The sequence below is a fragment of the Crocodylus siamensis genome, chromosome 4 (assembly GCF_052110815.1).
Source record: "Crocodylus siamensis isolate JL-2025a chromosome 4, ASM5211081v1, whole genome shotgun sequence".
NCBI lineage: Eukaryota > Metazoa > Chordata > Crocodylia > Crocodylidae > Crocodylus > Crocodylus siamensis.
In genome coordinates this window covers 129,298,782-129,311,844 of record NC_143398.1, presented here as the reverse complement: position 1 = coordinate 129,311,844, position 13,063 = coordinate 129,298,782, and the positions used below count along the sequence as shown (strand labels likewise).

General features: G+C 46.8%; 1 long non-coding RNA gene across 1 annotated transcript in view; it reads left to right on the top strand.

Moving 5' to 3' along the window:
* Nucleotides 1-10,620: 10,620 nt before the first annotated feature.
* LOC149866491 (uncharacterized) overlaps nucleotides 10,621-13,063 on the top strand; it is a 48,341-nt gene continuing 45,898 nt past the window's right edge. The window contains exon 1 of the long non-coding RNA XR_016441900.1: nucleotides 10,621-10,696. This is a non-coding gene — a long non-coding RNA (uncharacterized LOC149866491). The remainder of the gene's footprint in view (nucleotides 10,697-13,063) is intronic.

Genomic DNA, 13,063 nt, shown 5'->3' with positions numbered 1-13,063 from the left:
ACTGGGGTCAAACGACCCAAGCAAGGTGTTCATCTAGCCTCCTCTTAAAGACCCCCAGGGTAGGAGTCAGCACCACTTTGCTTGGAAGTTGGTTCCAGATTCTAGCCACCCTGACAGTGAAGCAGAACCTCCTGATGTCTAGTCTGAATCTACCCTCTGCCAGCTTGTGACCATTATTTCTAGTCATTCCTGGTAGTGCTCGGGGGAACAGAGACTCCCCCCCTCAGACTTCTCTTGTGAAGACTGAACAGGTTTGGGTCCCTTAGCTTATCCTCATAGAGCCTGCTCTGCTGCCCCCTGATCATGTGAGTGGCCCTCCTCTGGACCCTCTCTATGTTGTCCACATTCCTCTTCAAGTGCAGCACCCAGAACTGGATGCAGTACTCCAACTGTGGCCTAACCAGTGTAACATAGAGGGGGCGGATCACCTCCATGGACCTGCTCGAGATGCATCTGTGGATGCATGACAAGTATTACCAGATTTGCCTGTTACTTTGGGGTGTGCTCATTTATTAGGGCTAGGGTCTTGGTAATTCTATCAATGTGCTGCTTGTGTTACTGGTATTTCTATACGGAGCTGTATCTCTCCCCCTGCAAGCCCTCACCCCCAATGGAGCTATCTTGCAGGACTCAGTTCAGTGGGGCTGGGTTCCTCCAGTCCCCAAATCAGTCAACCACACAAACACACACAGATTAACGTGACACGCCTGACCTGGCCAGGTTGATCACCATGGACAGGTTGACACCCTCATATGCCAAGAATCGGTTCATCAGAGCAACAATAACTACAGTCAGACACAAGGACACTGTTAAACAGAATACCTCTGAATCCAGCTGGGTGTCCAGATGACACCCTCATGGGCCAGCATTCAGTTCATTAGGGCACATCTGAGCCAAACTAGGTCAATCAGCCTGTACAAGCTGATCCCCTTATGTGTTTCAAACTCAGCACGTCCCAATCTTTTAGCCTCTTGATGAGCAGACCCCACAGTATTTTTGGGCTACACAGGGATCTTTAGCTTAGGTAAAAGGAGCATTGCTGCAGAGCAAGTGGGGGAAAGAGAAGTAAAGAAGGCAAAATATACCCAATTACCACCAGTTTGACTATAAAAGTTATTTATTGCTAAGTAGATGAAATATATATTGACACTAGTAGTAATAGACATGCAAAGGAAAAACAAACACAAACAGTCACAGTATACCCTGTCTTCACCAAGTATTTGGGGAAACTTAGCTCAAGCTTAAGTAATACAGTTCAAGTTCAGAAATCTATGTTTAGAGAAAGAGAAGAGAAAAGAGGGAGAGAGAGCTGGGATATCATCAGTCCAAGGCACTCAGGTTGCAAAGCTGACAGGTCAAAGTTCTTAGCATGATCCTTGAAAGAAGATGATCTTCCTTCTTCAGCCTCTGGAGAAGAAAGCGGGTGGTGTCAGCACACACTCTGCTGCTTCTTTTACAGATTTTTATACCCCCAGTTCAGCTTCTTTCAAGCATTCTCAATAGTGTAAATCAAATTGTCTTTTCTATTGACAAAGGGGTTATCTGATTGGACCATCTCAGGAACTTGATTGATACTCAGGAAACACCTAGTTGGGAGCCAGCTTGACATTCGTATGGATAGCAGATATACTTGATAGGATATCTCCTGGTGTCTTTAGAAACAATAGATTGCAGCATCAGGGTTTTGGATTTTTACTTGCTGTGAACAAGCCTCAGCTTAACATGGTTTTTCCAGATCTTACTGTAGTCTTTTAACAGACTTAAAGCACTTATTGGAGTGTTCATAACCTGTTGTGGAGAGGACTTTCCACCAGTCATCTCGGGAAAAGTATGACAACACTTGTGGACAGGGCTCCAATGGGCTGGATGCTGTGATGAACCCTGTATCATTGTTCAAATGTTATCCATACCCCCTCTGACTTGGTCTATTGCCTCAGCATTCCCTAACCCGGCAACCGAGTTTTAGCCAATTAAGTTTACATCGGCTACATGTCCCTGCAAGCTGATGTTGGCGACCAGCATGGACAGCTAGAGACCCTCTGGGTAAAAATTCGTGGGGAATACGGCACAGGGGACACAACGGTGGGAGTCTACTACAGACCTCCCACTCAAAGTTCTGAGCTTGACCAGGGGTTGTCCCTTTTTCAGGGTCTGGGGCCCGGGAGCATGGCCACCTCCCTTTGCGGGGTCTGCTCCCTACTGGGGTCTCTGCCGCGCCAGCTGGAGGAGCTCCAGGCCACAGTCCAGAGACTGCGTGCCATCAGGGACTGCGAGCAGGAGACAGACTCCTACTGCCAGGCCCTTCTCCCCCGGAAGCCGCAGGGGAGAGCTCCGTCTCCCTCCACGACTAAGGAGGACTCTGGGACCTCCCGCTCTGCCCAGTCAGGGGCATGGACCAAGGTGGTGAAGGGCCCCAAGGCCCGCCGCACCAAGGCCCCTGGCCTGCCGGAGCTTAGCAACAGGTTCGCACCTCTTGCAGCCCCAGCAGAGCCCACGCAGTTGCCAGCTCCTGCAGGCAACCCAGGCTCGACCGCAGCTACTGGCCCCGCTCTCCCCAAGACAAAGCGTAAGGTGTTTGTTGTGGGAGACTCCATCCTGTGGGGCACTGAGGGGGCAATCTGCTGCCCCGACCCCTTAGCCCGGGAAGCCTGCTGCTTCCCGGGGGCCCGCATCCGAGACATTGCGGAGAGGATCCCGCAGCTCCTCCGGCCTACAGACCACTACCCCATGCTCCTGATTCATGTGGGCACCAATGACACGGCTCGGAGCACCCCCAGCCAGGTCATGAGGCACTACAGGGAGTTGGGAGCGGGGCTTAGGGGTCTGGGAGCTCAGGTGGTGTTTTCGTCGATCCTCCCAGGCTCAGGCTATGGGCTGAGGAGGGAGAGGAGGATCCACGCAGTCAACCAAAGACTGCGGCGCTGGTGTTATCGGGAAGGCTTTGGCTTCCATGACCACAGCCCACTCTTTGGAGAGAGAGGCAGCGAGCTGCTGGGAAGAGATGGCCTCCACCTCTCTCCCCTGGGGAGGAGGCTCTTCTCAGCCAGGCTGGCTGACCTGCTCCACCGGGCTTTAAACTAAGCCCGCTGGGGGATGGGGGGACTACTGCCCCTGCTGGCCCGCTGAACGGCCCTTGCAAAGCCAGCGGACCAAGGCACTTAAAGGGGCACTTAAGGGAGCCCACCCCTGCCCCAGCCCTGGCACAATCTGTGGGCAAGCCAAGAGCCCCCAAGGGTACACTTGCCTGCCTGTACACTAATGCCAGGAGCCTGGGCAACAAGCAGGACGAGCTCGTCCTCCTGCTCAGTGCAAAGAAATATGATGTCATTGGGATAATGGAGACCTGGTGGGACTCCACCCATAACTGGACCACGGGTATAGAGGGCTATACCCTGTACAGGAGAGATCGTGTTGACAAAAGGGGCAGGGGTGTAGTTCTCTATGTGAAGGAAAGCTACATGTCCCTGCAAGCTGATGTTGGTGACCGGCATGGACAGCTAGAGACCCTCTGGGTAAAAATTCGTGGGGAATTCGGCACAGGGGACACAACGGTGGGAGTCTACTACAGACCTCCCACTCAAAGTCCCGAGCTTGACCAGGAGTTTGCCTGGGAACTGACAGAGGCCGCTTGCTCCAGGACCTTGGTTGTCATGGGTGACCTCAATTACCTGGACATCTCGTGGGAAGATCACTCAGCTAAATCTGAGCAGTCGCAAAGCTTTCTCTCGTGCGTGGATGACCTCTACCTGACTCAAGAAGTCTATGGGCCAACGAGAGGCAAAGCGCTGCTTGACCTGGTACTGGCTACGGGGGACGACCTAATCAGCGACCTAGTGGTTGATGGGAAGTTGGGTGACAGCAACCGCGAGCTGATCACCTTCACCATCCGCCGTAAAGCTGGCAAGTCAGTCAGCAACACAGAAGTCCTTGACTTCAGAAAAGCTGACTTTGACAAGCTCAAGAGGCTAGTCAGTCAGGCCCTCAGGGACCATGACCCCAGGGAGATGGGAGTTCAAGAAGAGTGGTTGCTTCTCAAGGAAGCGATCCTCAGTGCACAAGCTAAATCTATTCCAACACGGAGGAAAGGCAGCAAGAAGGCACAGCAGCCCCCCTGGCTCTCCAGAGACCTAGCGGACCTACTGTGGCTAAAAAGGAAAGCCTACAACGGATGGAGGATGGGATTCACCTGCAAGGAGGATTACTCCGCCCTGGTCCGGTCCTGCAGGGACCAAACCAGGAAAGCCAAGGCTGCAACTGAACTCCAACTAGCTTCAGGCATCAAAGACAACAAAAAATCCTTTTTCAGATATGTGGGGAGCTGGAGGAAAAGCAATGGCAATGTTGGACCCCTGCTAAACCAGATGGAGCAACTGACAACTGATGCCCAGGAAAGAGCCAACCTATTAAATAGGTACTTTGCATCAGTCTTTCATCAGTCACACGGCATGCCCATGCCTGCTATGGGACAGGGAAATCTGGGGGAGGGGGATCCCCTACCCTCCATCAATGCTGACCTTGTGAAGGAACACCTTGAGAAGCTGGATACCTTCAAGTCAGCTGGCCCTGACAACCTGCACCCCAGGGTACTCAAGGAGCTGGCAAGCATCATAGCCCAGCCCCTGGCACGGATCTTTGAAAACTCCTGGCGCTCTGGTGTAGTGCCCGAAGACTGGAAGAAGGCCAATGTGGTGCCGATCTTCAAGAAAGGGAGGAGAGTGGATCCGGCTAACTACAGGCCCATTAGCCTGACTTCTATCCTGGGGAAGATCTTAGAAAAGTTTATTAAGGAGGCCATCCTTGATGGACTGGCCCAGGCTAACATTCTAAGGGACAGCCAGCATGGGTTTGTTGTGGGTAGGTCTGACCAATCTCATTTCCTTCTATGACCAGGTGACCTATCACCTGGACAAGGGAGAAGAGATTGATGTCATATATCTTGACTTCAAAAAAGCTTTTGATCTGGTATCCCATGATCACCTCTTGGCCAAACTGCCCAGTTGTGGCTTTGGCTCCACCACAATCCGCTGGCTGGGAAATTGGCTTCGTGGTCGGACCCAGAGGGTTGTGATTGATGGCAGTCACTCATCATGGTGCCCTGTGACCAGTGGGGTCCCTCAAGGCTCTGTCCTGGGACCCATCCTGTTCAACATCTTCATTAACGATGTGGACATTGGAGTCAGGAGTGGACTGGCCAAGTTCGCCGATGACACCAAACTTTGGGGCAAAGCATCCATGCCAGAAGATAGGCGGGTGATCCAGGCTGACCTGGACAAGCTCAGCAAATGGGCAGACGAGAACCTCATGGTGTTTAACACCAAAAAATGCAAGTTTCTCCACCTTGGGAGGAAAAACCTGAAGCACCCTTACAGGCTCGGCAGTGCTACGTTGGTTAGCACTACAGAAGAAAAAGACTTGGGGGTCATCATTGACCACAAGATGAACATGAGCCTGCAATGCGATGCTGCGGCTAGTAAAGCGACCAAAATGCTGGCGTGCATCCATAGATGCTTCTCAAGCAAATCCCGGGATGTCATTGTCCCCTTGTACTCGGCCTTGGTGAGGCCGCAGCTGGAGTACTGCATCCAGTTTTGGGCTCCACAATTCAAAAAGGATGTGGAGGAGCTTGAGAGAGTCCAGAGGAGAGCCACGCGCATGATTAGAGGTCAGGAAAACAGATCTTACGATGACAGGCTGAGAGCCATGGGACTCTTTAGCCTGGAAAAGCGCAGGCTCAGGGGTGATCTGGTGGCCACCTATAAGTTTATCAGGGGTGACCACCAGGATCTGGGGGAACATCTGTTCACCAGAGCGCCCCATGGGATGACGAGGTCGAACGGTCACAAAATCCTGCAAGACCGTTTCAGGCTGGACATAAGGAGGAATTTCTTTACTGTCCGAGCCCCCAAGGTCTGGAACAGTCTGCCAGCGGAGGTGGTTCAAGCGCCTACATTGAACACCTTCAGGAGTAAATTGGATGCTTATCTTGCTGGGATCCTATGATCCCAGCTGACTTCCTGCCCTTTGGGCAGGGGGCTGGACTCGATGATCTCCCGAGGTCCCTTCCAGCCCTAATGTCTATGAAATCTATGAAATCTATAATTCTCTCAAAAAGCTTACCTAGGATTGAGGTAAGACTAACTGGCCTATAGCTTCCTGGGTCCTCTTTCCTCCATTTTTTGAAGAGGGGAACGAGGTTGGCCCTCTTGCAGTCCTCTGGCACCACAGCAGAGCACCACAAGTGCTCGTAAAGCCATACTAGGGGTCCCACAATGACCTCAGCTAATTCCCTCACTACTCTGGGGTGGCGATCATCAAGACCAGCTGATTGAAATATGTCCAGGCCCTCCAGAAGTTGCCTGACTAGATCCTCACTGACCCTTGTCCTGAGTGTGCCTCCCCTGGGGCCTGAGGGGGTCCCAGTGGTGGGGCTGATCCAGTCCCTGCTCAGGAAAATGGAGGCAAAGAAGTTAAATAGGTTCGCCTTGTCATCTGGTGTGACAACCAGATTTCCTAGTGTGTCTTGCAGGGGACCCACGTTCCCCGGCACCTTCTTTTTGCCCCCTTTGTATTTAAAAAAATACTTCTTATTGTCCAGGACTAGCTACCCAGATCAAGTTTCCATCTCCACGTTGGCCTTCCTGACGTCCCCCCTGCAGCCCTGAGCAACCACAGAATAGTCCTCCCTGGTGATGGCCCCTCCCTTCCATTGAGTGTATACCTGACTTTTAGCTAGATGTTCCCAGATGCTTTGGTGAGCCATGGGGGCTTTTGCGCCCTCCTGCCCCCTTTGATCCATGTTGGGATTACCTCCCTTTGGGCTTGCAGGATCATCTCCTTAAGGAGTGACCACTCTTCTTGGACACCCAACTCTCCTCCACTCCAGGACCTCAGTGCCTCCCTATTAGCTTTAGCTCATTGAAGTTTGCCCTCCTGAAATCTAGGGCTGCTGCCTTACTGCAGACCTTTGCCACCTTGCACTGGATGGTGAATTCCAGCAGGCGATGATCACTGTCGCCCAGGTGGTTGAGCACCTGCAGCCCCCTCACCAGTTCACTAGTCATGAAAAGTACTATAAAAATTCTTAGTGTTCTTATATTTTCTTCCAAATAATCTTGTCTTCAAATTGTCTCAGACTCTCTTAATATTCTTGCTGACCTTGGTGAGTTATGCTTCTTTGGTACTTACAGGCTGACCTTATCTGATCCCTTTGAATACTCTCCTTCCCTGATATAGCTTGGTATTTCTATTGCCACCACCAGAAATAATAGGCTTACAGGGATGTTGGGGTGGAAGGGTTTTTGTTTTTTTATTTTTTCTTTCTTGAGTTTATATAGAATTTTGCTTGTTTGTGCCTCTGAATTTGCCTCTATACACCTTTTTATCTTTCCTGTTATTTCTTATTTTACTTATACTTTCCCTGCTATCCCTATACCAGCTTCTTTTCTTAAAAAGCCTATAATGTAGGCATTCTGAGTTATTTACAATTTATGTTAACTTCCCACTACCCTATATTCTTTTAATCTTGACTATTGCTATTCACAAGATGTTAACTTTGTTTCTGATTAAAATGCCCTTTCGTGAGACTCCCTGGCTTGACAGGCGCATAGATTAAAAATCTGGACAAGTGTCTTTAAGAGATCTTATTTAGAATGTTTCTTTAACCAACTGCTGTAGGATTGCTTTGTGTCATCATAACCAAAATATCAGGAAGGTACAAAGACAAACTAATACAAGAGAAGCAAATGGAAAATAAAAAATCAATTCTCACCTAATATCCCAAGTTTATTGAAGGACAGAGTGTTTTAGCTTGATGTTGCCACGAGGTGGCAGCCTCAGATTTAGAAAACAGTTCCTGGCTGTATTTAAGGATTGGAAAACATTTGAGACTGCTGAACTGAGGAAGAACTCTCCTTAAAAAAAAAAAAAAAAAAAGACTGAATACTAGGACCTGGGAAGAGAAATCTGACAAGGTCTAATGGTCACAAACTACTGGAAGACCATTTTAGACTGGTCATTAGGAAAAACTTCTTTACTGTCTGAGTCTCCAGAATTTGGAATAGATTCCCCACGGAAGACGTGCAAGCACCTACTCTGGACACCTTTAAAAAATTGCTGGAAGTTTATCTTGCTGGGGTCATTTGACCCCAGCTGACTTCCTGCCCTTTGGGCAGGGGTCTGGACCAGATGATCTCATGAGGTCCCTTCCAACCCTAATGTCTATGAAATTTATGTTTTTCACATTAAGATGTCCATTTTGTATTTGCACATTGATCTATGTAGATTAATGGCTCATTTAGAAACTGGAAACTCTCATGATAGGTTCAAAGTCTGAGGAGACATAAAACACATACAGTTCAGTAGTGCATCTCTCACTGCAATTGATTCCAGCATGTATAGAAAAACCTTGGTTTTGTTTATATTGGCATTATTCATCAAACATGAAAAATCACAACACATGTAGACACACGAACTGTCCATACAGTTTTAATCAGTTTCTTTTTCCAATAAGTTGAGAGAGCTTCAGATAACCAGAACTGACCACTGATATTATATATTTCACTTTGAAATCTTTCAGGCCATTAGTTCTCCACAAATGGCCCAGCAATGAAGAAATTAGTTTACAATTTAGGAGACTAAAATCAAGTCCCAGTTCCACTGTAGATCTCCTTATAATTTTGTATAAATTTACCTTCCCTGTATCCCAGTTCTGCCATCTGTAAATTGAAGATACTAGAGCCTCAATATCTCACATGTATGTTGTGAGAATGAATAAACACTAAGAAGGTATTTAGATACTTCAGTAATGGGTGCCAGAGAAGATCCACAAAGATATAAAATGTATAGCAGGTGCAGGATTTGGGATTATAATACAAGTCCTTTTCTCAGTGACAAAGGACATTTCGATATCAAGACTTGGTTCAGGTCTATCTCTTGTTAGCTTTTTGATTATTATTACATGTATATATACACTAGTGGTAGTAACCAGGTGACAAACTGTACAGACCACTACAAATACAAACATATCCATTCATCCTAATGATTCACTTTTAACATGTCAAATTCTTGAGCAGCTAAAATATGCCATTTTAAAAATAAGTGTAAGAGTTCCTTAATAAAAAAATAGAATGTCTACCTAAATCACTTGCAATAAATGTAGATTTGCAATTTTTAATACTTGCATTAGAAGGGCAGTTCAGTGACTACTATATTACCACTAGGATTTGTTGATCAGTGAGGTGTGGCAAACATTTTAAATTAAAACAGTTCAGGTTTTGATGAGTGATTTTGTTTTTCCCCAAAACAGCTGAAATTTCAAGGAAGAAAAAAACAATTTCAAGTAGCTTTTGACACAAAAATATGTTTTATACCACCCTAATAGGAGTATTCCCAGCTCCCCTGTGACAGACAGACACACACACACACTTACTATATTGACCATATGAGATATCTTCTAACCATGTTACCATCTAAACTGATTTTCCTGTATGTAGTTTTAAAGGTTTTGAAAGTGGTACCTCTGCACCTTGTACTGTTACATTTGATTCATGGTATTGTACCTGATTTTCCATTCAGAAATGCTAACAATAAATAACTGTTTTAGCTTGTAAAATCTAAAGACATATCTACTATATCTCTGCACCATCCCAAGGGGCGCTGCAGAGAGGCACTTCATGTGTACTACCATCCAAACAGAAGTAATGGAGCTATCCTAAGTAAGGCACTGGAGGAAATAAGCTAAACCTCCCTTTGCCACTCCCTAGTATAGTGAAGACATACTTTTAACAATATTAAGTGGTTTTGCTTTAGATTGCAAGATCATTGGGCAAGGACTGTGTCTTTTCCATATGCTGGAAGGTGCTGGCATAGGTGTTTCTAGAATTTTGAAAAGGGAGGTCTAGATAATGGGGTGCATCATCACAAAGAAAATGACATATTTTTCTCCAGTTAAAAATAAACTAGAAACTTTATTAATATGCAAGGGCCTAGGAAAGCATTATTCTATTTAATATTGAAGCAAAAACAAAGAACTTCAGTGGAATGAGTTAAAAACTATCTGCAAGGCTGTGTAATAGGAATTTCATTACATGGAGCCGCTAATAAACAGCAGAATTGCAGAACAAAGGATAGCTTGATGGTGAAACATCAAGACTCTTAAAAAGAAGAGATGGTCATTAACACCTGTGGAATGAAGAGTTGAGAAGGGACCAAGTTGACTACAATGAGTTAGGGATCTAACAAATTTGTGAATTCACAGATTCTGCAAAACCCTGGCAATGTCCATGAAATCTGCAAAAAAAAATTACAGAGAAGAAAATGCTGGCTCCTCACAGGGAGTCCTCAGACCACTGTGGCAGTATGGTAGGACAGAGAAGAAGAGGAAGAGGGGGTTGCCATTTGATGGGCTGCAGGGAAGGTGGCTGCTGCTCCCACCCCTCAGTGGTGATTTACTATGAGGGATGCCTGTCATGTGGCCCCACTCCTCTCCACCAATCTGTGATGGATAGCCCTTGCAGCCAGTCAGCAGCAAGTGGCAAGGTAAATGAGGCATCCCCTGCAGCCAATCAGTGGTGAGGGAAGGGTTGCTGGAGCCCCTCAGCCAATCAGAGACATGGGGGGCTACTGCACTCTGCCTGCAAAATGGCTTTCTGGACCCGCATTCTGCCAGTGAAATTGAGGGGCAGTCTCTGCAAATTAGGTAAGTCTCTAGTAATGAACCATGAAGTCAACTGACTCCCCCAGCATTTCCTGAATAGAAAACTGTTGTTACTTCCAGGCAGTTTTTTTTTAAATTTGAGATGAGCAGGAATCAAAGTGGGATGCAGTTGCAGTGGCCACTCTTTTCCCCCAGTCTGTCCCTGACAGCTGGAATAATATTGATAAACAAACCAAGTCTGTTAGTATGAATTATGGTAGCTTTACTGACTCCAAGAGAACTGTGGCAACTAAAACAAACAGAGAAACTATTTGAATCAGACTTAGTAGCAGCAAACATATTTTGAATTATTTTTAATAGGAGATGAATGGGTTCCTGCAACAAAACTGGCATAGCCAACATGAACAGTTTAGCAGAAAAGCTCTTCACTTTGTGATATTACCTTAATAGAGTTAGCCCCTGTCATATTTTTTTAGCTAAAGGCTCTTATGACCTAAAGTGATCCTTTCATAATATATCTTGCTCCTCATATTAAAAAAATACAGAATTATGACTGGCCTTTAGTAGTGATCACTCCTTTTATATCCATTTACTACTGTCAAAGCACTGGGGGATATTGATGATAAGAATGCTTTAATAAATGTGTGAGTATAGCAGAGTGAATTGCAAAGGCTGAGCCACACATGTTCTTATTCTGCCACATAGAGTTTAAAGAGACTGAAATCAGAGTTGCAAGGAAGTTACTGATATGGCACCGGGGGAGGGGAGAGGGAGGGTGACATTTGTCTCTACTTTAACATAGAGTTCCAGTCTCAAAATATCTTTCCCCCTCTAAACAATATAGAAATGAAATAATTTTTTAATACTGTATGCTGGTCTCTTTATCTTGAAAAGGATGTAGTTGAATTATAAAAGCTACAAAGAGGGACAACCAGAATGATCAGGAGTGTGATGCAGGAGGGACTAAAAAGAGTAGGACTCTTCAGTTTGGAAAGGAGAAGGCTGAGTGGAGGGGATAAGATAGAGGTCTATAAAATCATCAAGGGTATAGACCAAGTGAACAGGAAACTATTGTTCACCAAGTTCCAGAGTGCCAGAACTAGGGGTACCCACTGAAGGAGACTATTTTAAAATTAACAAGAGAAAGTACTTTTTATGCAATGCATAGTTAACTTATGGAATTAATTTGCACAGGAGGTGGTGAAGGCAGAGAGCAAATGGGAAAGCCAGGTTGAAAAAGGGAATGGACAAACTCATGTATGGTAGAGCTGTTAATAGCTGTTGAATAGAATGGTTGGAGATATTTCCTCCAACATGCCTAAATCAATAATGGTGGGTGCCAAGTGGGGTAATGAACAGGGGAGAGGTAGATCCAGGATTAAGGAAAGGGGGTTGTCATAGCACCACCCACCTACACCGCAGGAGTTGCTGCATACCCTCTTTCAGCCTCTCCTCCCACTCCACCAAGTGCAGGAAGACTGGGTGGCTAGAGTCTGAGAACTTCTTAAAAGCTCCCCAAATATGCAAGAATCTCCCACTTTTCCCCTACATCCTCAAATTCCCCTCTCTTCTCTCCCCCTCCCCCTCGCCTGCCTGCTACTGCTGCTATTTTCCCTGATCTCTGTGAGAGGGGGAAGCTTCAAAGCCACTCCTGCCTGCTCCAGCCACTGTGTGTAGGAGCTGGGCTCAGCTGGGAACAGAAGCAGTGGTAATGAATCCCCACTCTTAGGGGACAGCAACAGCAGCAGCGATGGGTGGTGGTGGCGGTTCCACACCCTGTCCATCATTGCTGCTATCATAGTTCCCAGCTGAGCCCAGCCCCTGTGTAGCCTGTTGGAGCAGCTTTGAAGCTTCTCCTGTCCCCAGGACAATGTGGAAAACAGCAGTGGTGGAGCGGGGAGAGAAAAAAGGGGAGAAAAAGTGGCATGTCTAAGCATGGAGGGGTGTCCGAGGGAGCAGGGATTCATACATGCTTTGGGGACTTTAAAACAGTCCCCAGAGTTTCCTCTGGGACCTCCTATAGGGGTAAGGGGCAGAGCAGCTGTGCCACTGCAGTACCTCTGCATCTCAATGGGAGATAGATCTAGAATAGTCTATCTGGTTCAATGTTTTCCCTCCAGCATCCACTTCTGCCACTGTCAGGGACAGGATAAACGAGTAGATGCTCCTTTGGTCTGACCAGCGTGGCACTTCTTGTGTTCAGGGCACAACTTTTGGATTTGAATTTTCTGTTAGGTGGGGGGTTTTATTTATATTATTTTAGAAATGAGTACCAATTGCTAGGCATATACTTAAATCACACTGGCCACTGATTATTGTCACATGGCCATTGTTCTGGCAGCCACTGGCTTCAGGTGGTTTAAACACCAGCAGCTGCCATTTTGTTTCACCACCCCTCATGCCATTTAT